Source organism: Lygodium microphyllum, chromosome 2 (genome assembly GCF_053477565.2).
Source record: "Lygodium microphyllum isolate KBCC chromosome 2, Lygodium_microphyllum_v1.1.10, whole genome shotgun sequence".
Taxonomy (NCBI): Eukaryota; Viridiplantae; Streptophyta; class Polypodiopsida; order Schizaeales; family Lygodiaceae; genus Lygodium; species Lygodium microphyllum.
In genome coordinates, this window is record NC_141136.1 from 8,632,761 (window position 1) to 8,650,497 (window position 17,737).

The window sequence follows — 17,737 nt, forward strand, 5'->3', positions numbered from 1 at the left end:
AGGAACCTATGCAAGTCTCGGTTTGTCGATCGGAGTTCGTTTGACCCCCCATTTAATCTCTGCAAGTTTTTGCGTTATGAAGCAGCTACATGATCCGAGAGCTAAAAAGTGCATCACGGGCCCCAAGCTTATGGATTTCACATCACAAAGTCATCCCGGCTAGATGGATCTCAAATCTGAGCTTGTTAACCCCTTTGAAAGTGAAAAATCCACTTTGATTGCAGTGTAAACACAAAGAGATGAACTAGATATTTTAAAGTTAAAACCTTAACCTTGATTAATGAAAGAAAAAAAATCAGTTGTGAGGAGGGAGTGGATGCAAAATTTTTTACGCCCCATTTTTTTAAAGAATCGTGCCTCTCCAATACTGGGGTTGAGGGAGAATTGACTGCACATTCCTGATCCACTCTCTAAGGGCTCCATTTTCAATGTAAACATGTTGATTTTCATGAAGGGAATGAAAATTTTGATTTTTAGTATTTCTCTCTCCTCTCTCCTCTTGTTGCGTGTTCACACGCGTGATTCTATGAGAGAAGGGGGTGGGCTATTTGATGGACTTTTTTATGGAATGATGGTGTTGGAGCAAAGGAGATCGTAGATCAACGGGCTATGAGAGAGCATCAACAACCTCCCAACCATTAAATACGCACCTCCAAAATCATGTTTTTTTGTGTAAGTGGTAGATTCATTTGTTTTATGATAGATGTTTGATGAAATTTTTGTAAATGGTTGCCTTTGATTGAAAATGTTAAAATCTATCAAAAATCTTAAACAAAACTAGAAAATTAATTTATACCAAAACACACAAAACTTATAATTTAAAATTCTGATCTATTTGCTTGTGTATACCATATAGGACGTTTGTAATTTAAGTTTAAGAGGGTCTAGCAACACGAGAATGCTCGTGGTGACCCTTAGCAACACGGTATTACGTGTAGTCTGAAATCATTGAAAGAAATGTCTTTGCACTGCACAATATTGATTTTTATTAAATCATAAAATGTCTGAGCACTATGGCCATTCACAATTGCATTATTGCACATAACACATGGTGTCATTCCTAAATGCATTGCAATTGGTTTTCTATACATATGACCCACGCTAACCTGTGAGATACCTAAGCTGTAGATTTAGACGATCGGGTTCCTTGGGAAACTATTGAGTGAGAAAATATCTTATCTCCTGGAAGTTTGAAAATAAGAGTGGAGTTTGTAAGGTAAGTATTATTTGTGTTAGCAACACATCGAGGGGCCAATGCGCGAGGTGTAGGAGAGTCTCAGTGGAGCCATGACATTCAACCAAGGGGTGCCTCCTTCTATTTGTGCTTAGGAGGTGTTTTACACCAATATATGTATAGGGACTCCCTCTAAGGAGTGTGGGGAAGGCTTAATTATTGGACTACAATTCAAGACAAATGTGAAATTTACGATAGAAGTTAGGGCAGTGTATCCCTTAGATGCTCCAAGACCCCGCGAGGCTGAGGGGGTGTGTTCTTTGAGTGTAGAGAGGCTCGGCTAGTGCTTAGAGCTTGTGTTGGGCTTGTTTCAGGCATTTTAGTGGATCTTACCAAGGTCCAAGATGTACAATATTGGCCATGATTCCCCAACAATAGTCAAGGAAGTGCAAAGGTTTCTAGGGCTAACGGGTTGATATAGAGTCTTCATTAAGGACTATGCCTCAATTTTCGCGCCTCTCACCAACCTTCTCAAAAAGCAGGTCTCCCTTATGTAGACATCCGCTGAACAATCTAGCTTTGAGAAGCTTAAGTAGAGTTTGGTAACCACCCCTATCTTAAGGCTACCTAACCTAAGCAAAGAATTCGAAGTCATAATTGATGGAATCTCTCTTGCTTTGGGTTGCATACTTATGCAAGAAGGACATCCAGAAGCCTATGCATCTAGAAAATCAAAGATCCACAAAAGAAACTATGCCACACATGACCTAGAATTACTTGTTGTAATTCATGCCTTTAAACTATGGAGACATTACCTACTTAGTAATAGGTTTTCTCTAGTCACTGATTATAAAAGCCTAAAGTGGATTTTTACTCAATTAGATCTCAATATGAGACAACACCAATGGATTGAGACCTTGCAAGAATTTGACTTTGAAATCAAATATAGACCAGGCAGGGAGAACGTGATTGTGGATGCCCTAAGCTGTAAATCATTTCTTAATGCTATAATCCTAGAGGAACCCTTTAGGGCTGAGACTCTTGCTACAATGATTTCAATGCCCAGCAACCCTCCCATAAAAATGGCTAAAGAAGAGGCAGTGAATGATCCACGCTATTAGAGTTTGTTAAAAGAAATTTTCGTCAAGGATTCAAATCCAAAACTCAAGTCTAAGTATCAAGATTTTTCCATAAACGAGGAGCTTGCCTATTTTAAGACAAGACTATGTATTCCTACAAGCTAGGAACTCAAAAAGAAGATACTCTCAGAAGCTCACAATTCTCTATTTTTGGGTCTGGTTATGCTAAGATTCTTAATACAGTCAAAAGAAGCTCCTATTGGGAAAGACTCAAGGGTGATGTACTCAAGTATGTCACCGAATGCCTAAACTGGCAATGAATTAAGGCCGAATGTGTCAAGTTGCCAAGAAAGCTCCAGCCACTTGACATCCCTCAAATGAAATGGGAGTATATCAACATGGACTTCATAGTTGGGTTACCCCTAGTACAAGGAGGATATAACTCCATAATGGTAGTCATTGATATGCTAACAAAAGTTACACACCTTATTCCTATAAAAACCAATTACAAGGCTTTAGATATTGCCAGGCTTTTCATTAAGGAAATTTTTAGGTTACATGGATTATCCCAGAGAATCATCAGCAATTGTGATTTTCTCTTCACATCAAACTCTTAGAAGAGCTTGTTTGAAGCTCTAGGAACCCAGTTCTACTTCAGTACTGCTTACCATCCCCAAACTGATGGTCAAACAGAGCGGATCAAGCAAGTTATTGAAGACATAATAAGAGCTTATTGTAATAGGGAGCCCAAATGGTGGATCCAATACCTACCCTTAGTTGAATTTGCCTACAATGCATCATACCATCAAAGTATTCAAATGACTCCTTTTCAAGCAATATATGGGCAAGATTGTCTTACACCATTAAATTTTTCTGATCATACCCTATGGGTAGAAGCATCTAGGCAAATGCTTAAAGAAATGGATCAGCAAGTAAAGAGTATAAGGCAAGATATTCAAGCCACTAAGGATTGATAGAAGGCATATGCTGATCAATGAAGGTAAGAATGCATTTTCAAAGAAGGTGACATGATTTTCATATGAGTTCATCCAAAGAAAAGCTCCTTATCTTTGGGGGAATTCAAGAACCTAAGTCCGAGGTATTGTGGGCCATATAAGGTGCTAAAGTGTCTAGGACCAAATGCCTACAAACTACAACTCCCTAATAACTTGAAAGTACATAATGCATTTCATGTCAGTTTATTGAAAGCATATGTTCCTAGCCTTCACCATGTACTTAATGACTAGCAAATTGTGATGCCAAGTCAAGGAGTCCTCAAAATTCAACCAGAAAAGATACTTGGCATGTAGGAGAAAACTCTAAGAAGCAAAACCCTTAGAGAATATCTTGTCCAGTGGAAAACTACCTTGAAGAGGATGCCACTTGGGTTGACCAACAATCACTATGTAACCAATATCCCTAGTTTCATCATTCGAGATGAGGATATCTCTATTCCTCTAAGGGGGAGAGGATGTGATATTCTGACTCCATTTTCAATCTTCTCAACTTCTCGTGATTAGATTTGAAGAATTCTAGACCATTATGTAGAGAAAGTCTACAATAAAATAGTCTAAAGTTTGTAACCCGACACTTTCTTGGGTTGATAGAGACTATAGCCATCCTTCACGAAAGTCGCCACACAAACGCAAGACATGGGCTGTAAGTCATGATTGACTAAACCCATTTAAAACTTAGCAAGTAAGGCAAGTTTAAAATCTTTAAGCTTTAAAGATTAAAAATTTAAGAAAAAAGAAGAAGATTAAGAATAAGATGATGACAAACATGCCGCCCCCTCCTTTTTTTGACAAAAAAAATGGTGCATAGTTTCTCCTAAATTTGGAGATCTTGAAAGCAAGAGCAAAAGCCCAAATTCTCCTCGTCAACAGCAAAAGACTCCAGTAATCTCCTCGCTTATTAGTTCAACAAGAGGCTTAGATTTAAGCAAGATCATCCAAGAGCCAGGCGAATCAGTCATAGCATCTCTAGTAGCCTCTCTAGACCGCCAAAATCAAATTGCATCTTGAAAGCTTCCAGAATGTTGGATTGCCATGATATCCTCCACAAAGAGCTCCCCTTCTTGAACACAACCCTTCTTCTTCAATTTAACTATAAATACAGGGCATGAGGACCCATTGGAGGCCAACCTGAGTAAGAGAGGAGAGGCTCCCCTTTAGAGTATAGAGCAAGAGGGAGTGGGGCAAAAGAAGTGCAAGGATAGGAATTCTCGTCACGGAGACAAGGAGATACTCTGTAAGCTCTTGGAATCAAATCCCCTATCCCTTCTACCCTCATGATCTTGTGGAATCAAGACTCTACTCAATTTTTTTAAATTCCTTGTGATTGCCATCCCCCATCAATTGAATTTCCATCAGTCCAATTGCGACAACCCCAAGATCTCTTACCAAAAATCCCCTCTACAATCTTGTGATTAAAGACCATGGCCCCAAAGAAGAAAGTTATGAAGGCCACGAAGACATGAGCTGTCGATAATGCTGCAAATACGACCACTACAAATGAAATGACGAGTACTGGGATTACAAACAAAGCTACGAATACTATCAACCAAGCACTCATCATGGATCCCCAAGTACTATATTTTGATAATAAAGGCAGCTAGCAGGCTATCATCCCATGAATCGGTAAGAAAAATTTTCATTTCTAAAATAGGATTTTATTTATTTCCTACATAAAATCTTTTAAATGGATCCAAGGGGTAATTTAGGCTTGTACGAGATGTACCAAGGAGAAGTACAAAGAAGGTACTTAAAAAGACTTAATATTTTTTATTTTTGGCTTAGGTATACTTGATGCTAGAATGTTATCAAGAGTCCTTGACCACTAGGGACCCAAGTTTCAGGTCGATCCTAGTGGGTTTGACAACGAACATTCCATTGCGAGGTGGACTCAAGAAACCCTAGACGACAAACCCCGTAACATTCCATGGGAGTGCCAGGCAGCATCGCTTAGATTTGTCTCTCGATGGACCACTAAAAATGTGCCTAGAAAGTCGATAGGCGGTCACATTATAGTTGGTATCAAAGTGAAACTTCATAATGATATGTGATTGATTAATGTATGGTTTGTAGACATATCGTAAATAGAGTAACCTAAGTGGTATGGCTTGATTGTCATGCACCTTCTGCACCAACGAATGCTCACATGCAAGAGAAGAAATTCCTTCTCAAGCAAATTAAGGAACCCGAAAGGGATATATGTCACAGGAAGGCGGAGATATGGATTGAGTCTATGAATGATTATTTCTCTGCCCCGCACAGGAACTGCTTCTACCAATCAAGCAATGATAACCAAACTTAAGCTAGTTGGCTAGGCTCGGATATGGTGGAAGCAATGGTGCAAAGATAAATGTATTTTTGAAGTCACTGTCACTTGGGCTCAGCCGAAAGATGCTGTACGCAGATGATACCTTCCGTCAACTTACCAAATTTTGAGGATGAATGATTTCTTCAAGCTCAAGTAGCTAGAATTAACCTTGGAGGCCTACTACTCAAAGTTTATAACCCTACTAAAATATGCACCACCCATGGATATTGCACAGCAAGTATCCAAGTTTTGCCATGGACTGAACACTCCTCTGAATCACCCTCTTGAAGCAATGTGTCCAACAGACTTGGAAGATGCATTAGTTCAAGCAAAGCCAATAATCCAAGAACTTAATTCGGGAAATTCTGACAAAGATAATTCCCGATATCAAGACAAGGGATGCCACACGTGTGGAGAGATAGGGCACGTTCATAGGAGATGTCGTAACTGTCGATGCTTCCATTGCAATGATCTAGGGCACATACAAGTAGACTGCCCTGAATTAAGTCCAGAAGATATTGAGCCTCCAAGAAAACGAGGCTAAAAAAGCACAATCTTTGGTTATATAGAGGAATCAAATGAAGACAAAGACCTAGAACCCACTACACCTTTTCAAGATGATTAAGAATCCTAGAAATTCTATCGACATGTAATACAACTTATATTGGGAATAAATCCTATTCTTCTACCTATGGTTAATTGCAATAATATGAGTTGCACTACTTGAGTCATTACGAATAGCGCAGTGGATGCATGATGGGTCCTAATCCATATGCCTTAAGCCCCATTAATGCTTGTCTTCCCCAATTCTTCCAAGATGAGGACATCTCAAGTTCTCTAAGGGGAAGAGGATGTAATATCCCCCACCCCCCCCCCCCCCCCCAATCGCCCACTTTGCATAGAAACCTCCCCTTTTTATGAAGGTTAATTTGAAAAAAAATTATCCCTCTTCCCCCCTTGTCGTCACCCGAATAGGTGACAACCGGGGGGGGGGGGGGGGGGGAAAGAAGATGACAATGGGAGTAAGGAGTCAAGGATGACATGGGGGGAGGAAGCCGTCGATGATAGACTGTGACGAGGAAGAAGGAGAAGTTTACAAAGATCGCGATGATGATGAAGGAGAGGAAAATGTTGATGAAGTCAATGGGGGAGGATGAGCACATGTGTGCCACCTCTTTCCCCCCATAATAACACTCTTCTCCCACTATAACCCCCCCCCCCCCCCCCCCCCCCCATCATAAGAAAGGGAGAGGCCTTGACACCCTAGCATGCTGAAGGAAGAGAGAGAGGGGAGAGAGAGAGCGAGAGCGAGAAAACCTTCTAAAGAAGATTCTCCTTCTCTTCCCCTCCTTAGAGGGTGACCACTCGCTCCTTCTCTTCCCCACAAATTTAATCCCTATTCTCGCAAGATTTTCCCCCCTTTTTTGCCATCCACTTGAGCAAGAGACTACTGGGATTCCAGTAGGGATTGCGCCTAGAAGAAAGGAGGACCGAGAATGGCCCCCAAGCGAAGGATGTCGAGTGCGGGTGGAAATCCCCCAATCCGCAATGAAGCCTCGGGCGAGGGTATCACTGCCAATCCAACTGTGATACCAATCGTAAGTAATGTATTTCTAAATTAATAGATGCTTGCCTTGATTCACATATGAGATACGTTAGGCCTCGTACTATGCCACACAAGAATAGGTCATCGAAAGGGATAAGTTTCATCTCACATATTCAAAATATGGGGTTTGCAAAGCGTAGGTATCAAGAGAAGTAAATTTCATTTAGTTGCTATATGACAAATTCATACATAGCATAAATAGCATATAGGATTCCAAGGTATTGCCGACTCCCCTTTCCTTGTAAATAATAGATACATTTTTCACCACACTTAAAGTTGTATGTTGCAACTTACACACTTGACGGATGGCATGGTAAGCGATCAAGCATAAAGAAAATTCATCCTATAAACTCTCGGCTTTGCCTAAGCTCTTGCTAACAACACGAACTAATAGCTCATGTTTGATAGATTGAAATCTTGATGTTATGTGTAGTTAGTGCAAAGAACAATCATAAGGACTAAAACTAAGATGCCTTGAGGTCCATCTGGCAACTACTACCTTCATCAATCCAACTTAGGGTTAGGCTAGGTACAAACAACAATTCCAAGCTTCAAAGGCAAGTGGAGAGCTCTAGGGATAAGAAACCCTAGGTCAAAGAGAAGACCGATACTTTCTACTTGTTTGGGAAGAAGGTTGGGTTATCAATCAATGTAAGTGACCTATAGAACTTGCATGTACAATGTTTGAACCCTTAACACATGCCTTAGCTGAAGGAAGGGAGTGTTAAGCAAATTTTGCATGGAATAGCTTAGATCCCAAGGGGGGAGAGCGAATATGCGATAGAATTGTTCTCGCGATGATTCTTGCATTGTTAGGAAAAAATAAAATTGGTTTTGTCAGTTGATTCAACAACACCCTAAATGCTTTCTACATTCAAGTGATTGTTGGATTATTGTTTGGATTATTATTCCAAATGCTTGTGATTTATGGTAAATTTATGGTAGGGGTCTGTGATGACAAGTTGCCATGGGAATGAAGGAATGTTTTCTAAAAGAAGATATTAGGTTGAATGCCTTGTTTGTGCCTAATCTTAAGTGGATTAATGAAGGAAAGGTTTTTGCACGAGTGGATCACCTCCAAGATCACACTGTGGATCAACCCAAAAAAGAGCACTGCTCAATTTATGGGTCGAAGGTCGAGTGGTGAAAAGGCCAAGCAAGGAAATGGTGATTCACTCCTAGGCCGCTTGTGGGTCAGGTGGAGCTCTGGACACCCCTTGCCCATTCGAAATGGAGTTGAAGACTACCGTGGGCCCAACGTTTGTGACATTGGAAGATCCTATTCCAGATAATGGAAATTATGGTGCCATGCAATTTGAACTGGGTACTTCTGCAAGACAAAAGGGATATATAATTTCTCTTGTATATGGGCAGGAGACAAAGATTAACTTGAAGATAAGTTAAGGAGCTTAATTGAACTTGTTTATCAAAAAGACTGCTTGCTCTCTATTTGTGTCTGTGCTATAAATTACATGAACAAACCATGTTTCCTAAAAGGTATAATTAACAAAGTTGATTTTAAATGTCACACATAAATGTGATAGGATCTAAGTAGATAACTAAGGAACGGATCTTGAGGGAAGCCTCCCGATGGAACCCCAACAGGGTGGTCCGAGGAAATACCTATTGAGAAGCTGCCCAGCGAAACCTCGACAGGGTGGTCCAAGAGAACTGGGAGGCTTCTCAAAAGGTTGTACCTTTAGAAATTGTTAGGCTAGAATCTTGATCCATGTCGTTTTAGGAGACCGACATGGGATTATGCCCTATGGGTAGAGAGGTTGAGCGGCGCATCCCTCTCGTTCCCCATTCTCTTTGAACCAAGTGCGGCATGGGTCTACTTTGGCTTGGGTATCTCTACATAAAGTAGGATATCCAAGACCGGATCCTAGAATTTTGTTAGGAGACCTTGACTACTAGGGACCCAAGTTTTAAGTCGATCCTAGTGGGTTCGGCCGCAAATATTCCATTGCGAGCCGAACTCGAGAAACCCTAGGCGACAAACCCCGTAACATTCCATGGGAGTGCTGGGCGGCCTCGCTTAGATTTGTCTCTTACGATGGTGGACCGCTAAAAACATGCATGGACAACTGATAGGCGGGCACATTACACCTCTGATGGATAAACACAAACACTAATTTTTGGTATATAAAAGACATTGAGATGAAATTGTCAAAATAATGTTTTTCATAATAAAACTATTCAAGTTCTTTTTTTAATCATGGGTAAGGACCCATGAAAATACATTGAGAAAAGTCCATCAAGCGAGTTGTTCTAAAAAATAGAATTGTGATTGTAAGTTAAGTGCTAATCTTTCCTAAAATCATCAGGCTAAAAGATGGATGATCGGCTACAGATCACCGAAGTCAATATTCCAATAAGCATTGAACACCAACTAAGGTAGCGTTCTTGATGGCGCTAGACCTCCCCAAGGCCAGCATGGATAAAACCTACTCCATGTTGGGGGTAAAGGCGCCTCCGCCTAGCCGCCCATGTATTACTACATTGATAGTACCCACCATTGCACACTACAGGTGGCGGGCGCATCACTGTCACTTTATTCTTTATTCTTTTAGTGATAGTTTGAATAAAGGAAGGCCCGATCACACATTGTGACTGTTGGAGTTTCCATTTGTGCTCTCTCTCTTTCTTGCTCTTGCTCTCCCGCCATAGCTCTTCCAAGCAAGCTTTGATCCTTCTCACCTTGCAACTGGTATCAGAGCATGGTTTCTCGAGCATTTTGACTTGCTTCGTGACTCCTTTATCTTCCTATTGATTACCTACACTCATTGGGTCTCCTTCCCAACAGCCATAGTCGACTCTCCCAAGCTCTCGTCACTCCCTGTCGGCCCCTTTGGGCACCCTCAGGGCATTCCAACAAAGATATTTCTTCATTTGCTTTAGGGTTTCATGTTGGTTACAAGTCTACAAGTCTGAGAAGAGAAAGCAGCAGCACCATTGAAGCTCCAATGCTCCATATCTTGACATAGGCTTTACTGGGGCACCTAAGGCTTGTTGTGTGCGTTCTTTGGCACCCACTTGAGCTTCCTACCACTCTGACTAGCTCAAAAATGTGAGCAAAAATCCCATACAGATTTGCACCATTTTTTCAGGTGAATTTACAGCACATGATCAATTGTTTGATATCCTCCAGCTCATTCCAACAGTGGCAGCCTCATTTGGGCACTAAATACTTGATTTATGCTTGACATTTGATCCCGAGCCTTGGCATTGAGCATTGATAAGATTTACTTCAAGTTTGGGACTGTTATACATAGTTTACAAGTAGCCCACAATAATGCTACATTAGCATTTTATGTGTGGACCACTTTGGCATTAACATTGGTTGCCTAGTTGGTCCCGAATGCTATGGGAATGTATGCCTATGATATGAGATGCTTTTCAGGCTGAATTTGCTCAGTCATTGACTATTTTCCACAGTCCACAAGCAGCTCAAAATAGGGCAACCCACTATCATTACATTCTATGCTTATGCTACATGGTCATTTGATGACGGTTGATGCCTATACATATGGGAAGAAAGTATGCATATGGTTTGCCTATGGTTTTGAGCTTGGATTGAGCCATTATGTGCTCAGTTTTGGACATTTATTTGCTTCTTGAATATTTAGGGCTGAAGCTTATGTGCTTATGTTTGGATATGCCTATTGGATTTGGGCTATGTCTTGGACATATACATTGATGTAGTGACTCTCGGGGATCAACATAGAGCTTGGATTTGCTCTCGAATCATTGGTTGAGCTTGAGCTCACTTCACATAGCATTTGGATCTTCATCTCTGATATACTTATGGCATGTACTTTTCTTATGTCTGACCGGTCTTGACATGCTTGGCCTATGCCACTACTACATGCTCGTTACATTGTTTGGAGTTGGATGCTAATGAGCCTTGCTTTGGCTTGAAATTTGATTTTCTTGGAGCTTACTTTGGCTATTTCTCAGCTTGCCAGAGTTATAGTTTGGCTGTACTTGATATCTATGGATGCTAGGTACAGATGCTACACGGCCTATATGCTCATGAGGTCTTATTGATGCTTGATCTTAGATCTTCTGGCACTGGTGCTATCATATGCCCTTGTTGAGCTTCTTTGCTTGATATTTACGGCTCTTGTGCTGATGGGAGCATCCTGATATACTTGACAAACATTGAGAAAGTGGTTTATGCTACTTGAGTATTTCGATACTTGAGACCAAGATCTTCACTTGGATGTTGCATGGTTGATATGCAGTGGTCCTCACAGATGTAGTTGGGCTAATTGGGCTTTGCACTCCCTAACCATACACCTATTTGGGTTAGGTATTGCCAGTGTTGTGTACACTTTGCCCTATTACACAAGGGGTGTGCCGGCTTATTGACGAATTCTTTTGACATGCTTGGGTGTTTGCTCAATGTTTGTATGACTGTCACTTGCTAATTTATGCCCTCTTGATGCCGGCTATGCTTTGACAATCAGTGGTGGTTGACTTAGTGCATTCATTTTGCCTATAGTTTATTGTCATTGTACCTGGCTGTATTTATTACAACAAGTAGTTATGCATGGACTGACATGGAATTTTCATGCTGAATCATCCTGATTTTATGCACTTTTCATGGTACTTAGTGGGTAGCATCATTAGCTATCAATTCGTGGTCATTTGGCCTTGGTTTTGGTGATATTACAGTAGAAAACAACAAGCCGTTTTGTACTGTCTGCACTATTTTGAACTGCAGTATGGCATCTTCTTCCACTCATAGTGTTATCTTCAACATTACTAAACTTGATGGTACGAATTATGCCTAATGGAAGAGCCAAGTTTGGCAGGTATTGGTGTAGAAATCGCAGATAAAGCCACTAAGGATGCATGGCAAGCAGCCTAAAACTATGACCGATGACGAATGGGATGAGCTTGATGAGTTATGCAAGTCCATCCTCATCTTGTCTCTTACTGAATAAGTACATTACAATGTGGTTGAGGAAGAATAGAGTGCTTGGCAACTTTGGGATAAAATCAAGAATCCCTATGGCAACAAAAGTCTAGCAAGTCAGATGTATATGCTGAAGCAACTTATGGACCATGCATGAAGGGGAATATGACAATGTTTGCTCATTTGAGCTAGTTCCATGCTATTCTCAAGAACTTCACTTCGCATGGGCATTACCTTCAATGATGAGGTTACTCCATTGTTTTTTCTTGTGACTCTAAGTGAGTCATGGGATGTATTCAGCACTACCTTATGTGCTCCTGCTACTATTTTGAACTTGCATGTAGAGAGTACTCTTCTGCAGGAAGAGATGGTAAGAACTTGGATACCTCTCGTGTGTCACATGCTTTGACTGCTAAAGGTAGAGATGGTATGGGAAAGAATGACCATGGGTATGGACATGGCAGAGACTCGCAGAAGTCTAGGTCTAAGTCTCATGGGAGAAATGCTAATGTGACATGTCATCATTGCGGCAAGAAGGGTCATATACGTCCATAGTGTCATGAGTTGCACAATGAGAAGTGCAAAGAGAAGGGGAAAGACAAAGTACAGGAAAAGTCCTCTTATTGTAGCATTATGCCTGTAAAATCCAATGTGAAAATCGAGGAGATAAATGTCATGTAGACTGATGACTCCGATGGGAAGTACATACTTGCAGCCAGTTCTTGTGATGCTGTGCCATTGACCGAGGTTCACTCTATGTATGCACTATGTATGCTCAGTGCTGGCTTTTGGATTTTGGTGCTTCATTTCATGTTACACCGTGCCATGAGTGGTTCCACTCCTATCACATTGTCTATGGTTTAGTTGATTGCCCCCTATACCCCACCCCCGAATGGTTTGGCTGAGTGGATGAATAGAACCATCGAAGAACATATACGTAGTATGCTTAGCCATGTAGGCCTACCACAGAGCTTTTGGTCTGAGGCATCAATACAACTGTGCATGTCATCAATAAATCACCTTCCAGTGGTTTGGATTTCCAGGTTGCAAAAGAGGTATGGACTGGGAAACCTTAGTCTTATGTGCATCTACATGTCTTTGGATGTGAGGCATTTTGCCATGTGCCCAAGGACAAGAAAACTAAGTTGGATATCCTAAGAGTGTCAAATGCATTTTCTTTGGCAATGGATATGCAAACGAGATGGGTTACCACCTCTAGGATCTACAAGCGCAAAAAGTCATATGTAGCCATGATGTAGTCTTCCATGAAAACAAGATGCATAGATAGCCCGAGAAGGTGGTAGAGATATGGAGGGTTATATTCTCGGAGGAGCCATTTTCTCCTGCACATCTAGTTTGACAGTCTATGTAGCAATAGTTGGTACACATGGACAAGGTGTTGGACAAGTAGTAGAGCCTACCGTGAGATGGTCTACTAGAGATAGACATCCACCTGATAGATTTGAGCCCTTGATGCATTATGTCTTGGTTATAGATGCAGGAGAGCCTCTCACCTATGATGAGACTATGTGCAAGGGTGACAGTCACTCTTGGGAGATGGCTATGCAGTCTAAGATGGACTCCTTGCATAAGAATATGACTTGGTATTTGGTTGCATTACCTCAAGGCAAGAAGGCTTTGCCATGCAAATGGGTGTACAAGCTAAAAAGTACACTTGGCCACCCCAAGCCGGCTTATAAGTCAAGATTTGTTGATAAGGGTTTTAAACAGGAGCATGGAGTTGAATTTGATGAATTCTTTTCTCCTGTGGTCAAGATGACCACCCTATGCTTGGTTTTGGCCTTAGTCGCACAGCTTGACTTGGACATGTATCAAATGGATGTCAAGAATGCATTCTTACATGGGGATTTGCATGATGAGATATACATGGAGCAACCTAAGGGCTTTGCAAAACCTGGCAAGGAGGAGCACCTAGTGTGCAAGTTGAAGAAAAGTCTTTATGGCCTGAAGCAAGCACCTAGGAAGTGGTATCATAAGTTTGATGCCTTTATGCAGTCACAGGGCTACAGCAGGAGTGCTATGGATCCGTGCCTTTACACGAAGAAAGCCCCCATGATGGCTCATTACTTATTTTGATACTTTATGTGGATGGTATGCTGATAGTAGGGAAAGCTCATGATGAGCTAGATACTCTTAAATCTCAGTTGAAGAAGAGCTTTGAGATGAAGGATTTGGGATAGGCCTCTCACATTCTTAGTATGTGCATTAAGCATGACAGGCACATCAGGGACTACTCTACCTCTCATAGAGGGAGTACATTCATAAAGTCCTTGTTGAGCATTTTTGCATGCAGGACGTGAAGCCTATTGGCTGTCCATTACCTTCTTATGTGAAGGTCTCACAAGCCGATTGTCCGCAGATAGGTGAGTAGAGGGCTGAGATGGCCAAGATCCCTTATGCATCAATAGTGGGCAATGTGATGTATGCCTTGATAGCCACTCGTCCGGATATTTCCTTTGCAGTTGGTGTTGTGGCACACTATATGGCTACACCTGGTGGCAAGAAACATTGGGATGCCGTGAAGGATATCATGAGATACCTAAAGGGAATAGCAAATATGTGTATTTGCTATGGTAGCCAAGCTATAGGAGTTGTGGGCTATACAAACTCCAATTATGTAGGACATGCAGATAGTAGGAAGTCCACTTCTAGCTATGTATTCAATTATGCTCGAGGTGTTGTATCTTGGATGTCCAGGGTTGAAAAATGTACAGCTCTCTCTACCAGTGAGTCTCAGTATGTTGTAGCTACTAAGGCTCGCAAGGAGGCCATATGATTGGGCCGTTTGGTTCATGACCTTGGGATTGATACTATACCTATGCTGCATTCGGATTCTACGAGTGCTATTCTGCTAGCCAAGAATCCGGTCTTCCATGTGAAGACGAAACACATTAAGGTGAGGTATCACTTCATATGTGGGGTCATGGAGGACAAGTCTATTGACCTTGTCAATATCTCCACTGACAAAAATCTTGCAAATCTACTTACAAAAATCCTCACTACTAAGTGCTTTGCCTTCCTTAGGAGATTGATGGGCATTGGATGAGATGATGTTTTTCCTCATCCTGTTGTATATTGTACTATCTTTTCTTTTTCTTTTCACTCCTCATTGGGGGCAGATTCACTTTTAAGTGGGAGGTTGTTGGGGGTAAAGGTGCCTCCACCTAGTCGCCTGTGTATTACTACACTAACATTACCTGCCCACTGCACACTGCAGGTGGCGGGCACCCATCACCGTCACTTTATTCTTTATTCTTTCAGTGACAAATTGAATAAAGGAAGGCCCGATCACACATTGTGACTATTGGAGTTTCCATTTGGTCTCTCTCTCTTTCTTCCTCTTGCTCTCCCGCCATAGCTCTTCCAAGCAAGCTTCGATCCTTCTCACCTTTCACTCCAAGGGGTTTTATTTTTTCTTTTTCTTTTTTCACATTAGTGAGTACAAACAAATCATGACGCAAAAGGTCTTATCGTAAGGGACTCTAGTCTGAAGGAGGAGGTGAGGATACCACATGGCTCTAGTCATAAACTCCTTAGGCTCTTATGAACTGCCAACTACCCTTGGTATCCTAGAAGTTCTAATACTAGTTTATGAACTAAACTTGGAGAGAATAATACATTTGGGTTGACATCAATTCTAGCTAGAACAGAAAACATTGTAAAAAGTTATTTTTCTTAAAGGAACTATTGAGAAGGGATTGCTTTACTATGTTTTGTGTCACGAAATAAAAGTGTGTAACAAATTTGTACCAAGAGATAATTCAAAGAAGCTGCTTTTATATGTTGAATCTAAGGTGGTAGATAATTAGGTAATTAAAAATACTCTCTCAAGGGAAGCGGAAGGATGGACCGCTAACGGATCCAAACCTATGGTTAAGTGATATCAGTAAGCTGAGAGTTTTCCTAAGAAGGAATAAAATTACATTTTTTATAGAAATCCTGACTTGCATCACTTTAGAACCATGGGCAGAAGGGATCAAAGTGCCACACTTCCCTTCATCTCCCATTCTCTTTGAACCTAGCGCAACGCAAGCATGTTTTAGTTAGCAAATTCTATAGGTATTAAAACTTGAACCACTAACACTAATCAACCATTAGTAGTTGATTTGACTAAAAATACTGAAGTTGTTCCTTGCGGGAATGGCCAGAACTTCCACTGTGGGGGTAGATTCAAGGAGCCTAGTTAGCAAACTCCAAGGGTTTTCATCAAAATCTCAGATGGCATTTTCTAGTACATCTCATGTGTTAAGAATGTAAGCTTCGGTGTTTGCGGGTGTGTATATGTGAAAGAACTCTTATGTGGTTAAGATTGTATGGTGCATGAATGTGGATGAGAGATGTGGAGTAAAGCGCGCCACATAGGACACACATGTAAAGTGTGGGTTGTATGGTGTCACATGGAGACACACATGGAAAGTGTGAGGGATCATTGATGGAGTATCTCCTCCTTTATATATGTAATATGTATATTCAATGAAAGTAAAAAAAAGAGAGCATTTGAGTGTGCATATTGTGTGCCTTCTCTTTGTAGCCATGGATTTCCTTGTCTATTACAATCCACTATAATTATGTGTCAATCATATTGTACACACCATGATCAACTCCACATTGGGATTCTTGACATCTTGATGGGCAACTAAGAACGTACCACCAAGGAAAGCTCAGGCAAGCACGTTACACCTCTTGACCATAGGGGAGACTATCTCACATCAAAGTCAAGTCCCTTTTCCTACTTAAAATCCTTAGCAACCAATCTAGCCTCATATGTTGGGTGACCATGTACTCTTTAACTTGTATGTCTACTTGCATAGCAATGCACATTTTCCCATCAAGCAAGAGATTAAGTTTCATGTATGATTTTTTTTATAAGGAATCAAACGTAGACTACATAGCCCTCTCCCAAGAATGAGAATTACCTTTGTGCATAGCCCCTTTATAGTTAGTTAGCTTAGTAGAGTTTGTCACCATGACATAATCTATAGAGGACTCATAACGATCAAGAGGATGTGAAGCTCTGGAGCATCTCAAAACTAGTTGTGGGACTTGTATGGCTTATCCTCTCTATCCAACATCATGATCTTGCATAACATGTGGATCCTAGGCCATTGCATCATCAATAATAATAGGCTATCTAACTAGGATTGGCTATACTCTAATAAGAGGTTCCTCCTAAAATATCACCTGGCATATCTTAATCACATGCTCTAGTCTCATATCCACCTTTTCTTCATGAAATATAACATCATGGCTACAAATAACCTTCCGAGCCTATGGATCCCAAAGGCAATAGCCCATCTCACCCACATCACCATTCAGGGGGTGCACCTATAAAAAATCATATGTATAATGTATGTTCAAAGGGTATTAATAAATACCCTTTCTTTACATGCTATAAAGCTATAAAATGATCCCTTTTACTTAACTATAATTACAGGTTTTTATCAAATTGTAATTTAAAAATCCATTTTGTGAATATAATCTTGTAAATTTTACTAAATAAAATATATTTTCCATTGAATTCACATGGTATCTTACATATTCTATAAGGTGGAATCCCTGGGCATCACCATATCCAAGAAAAATGTATTTGATAGACTTTGAATCCAACTCAT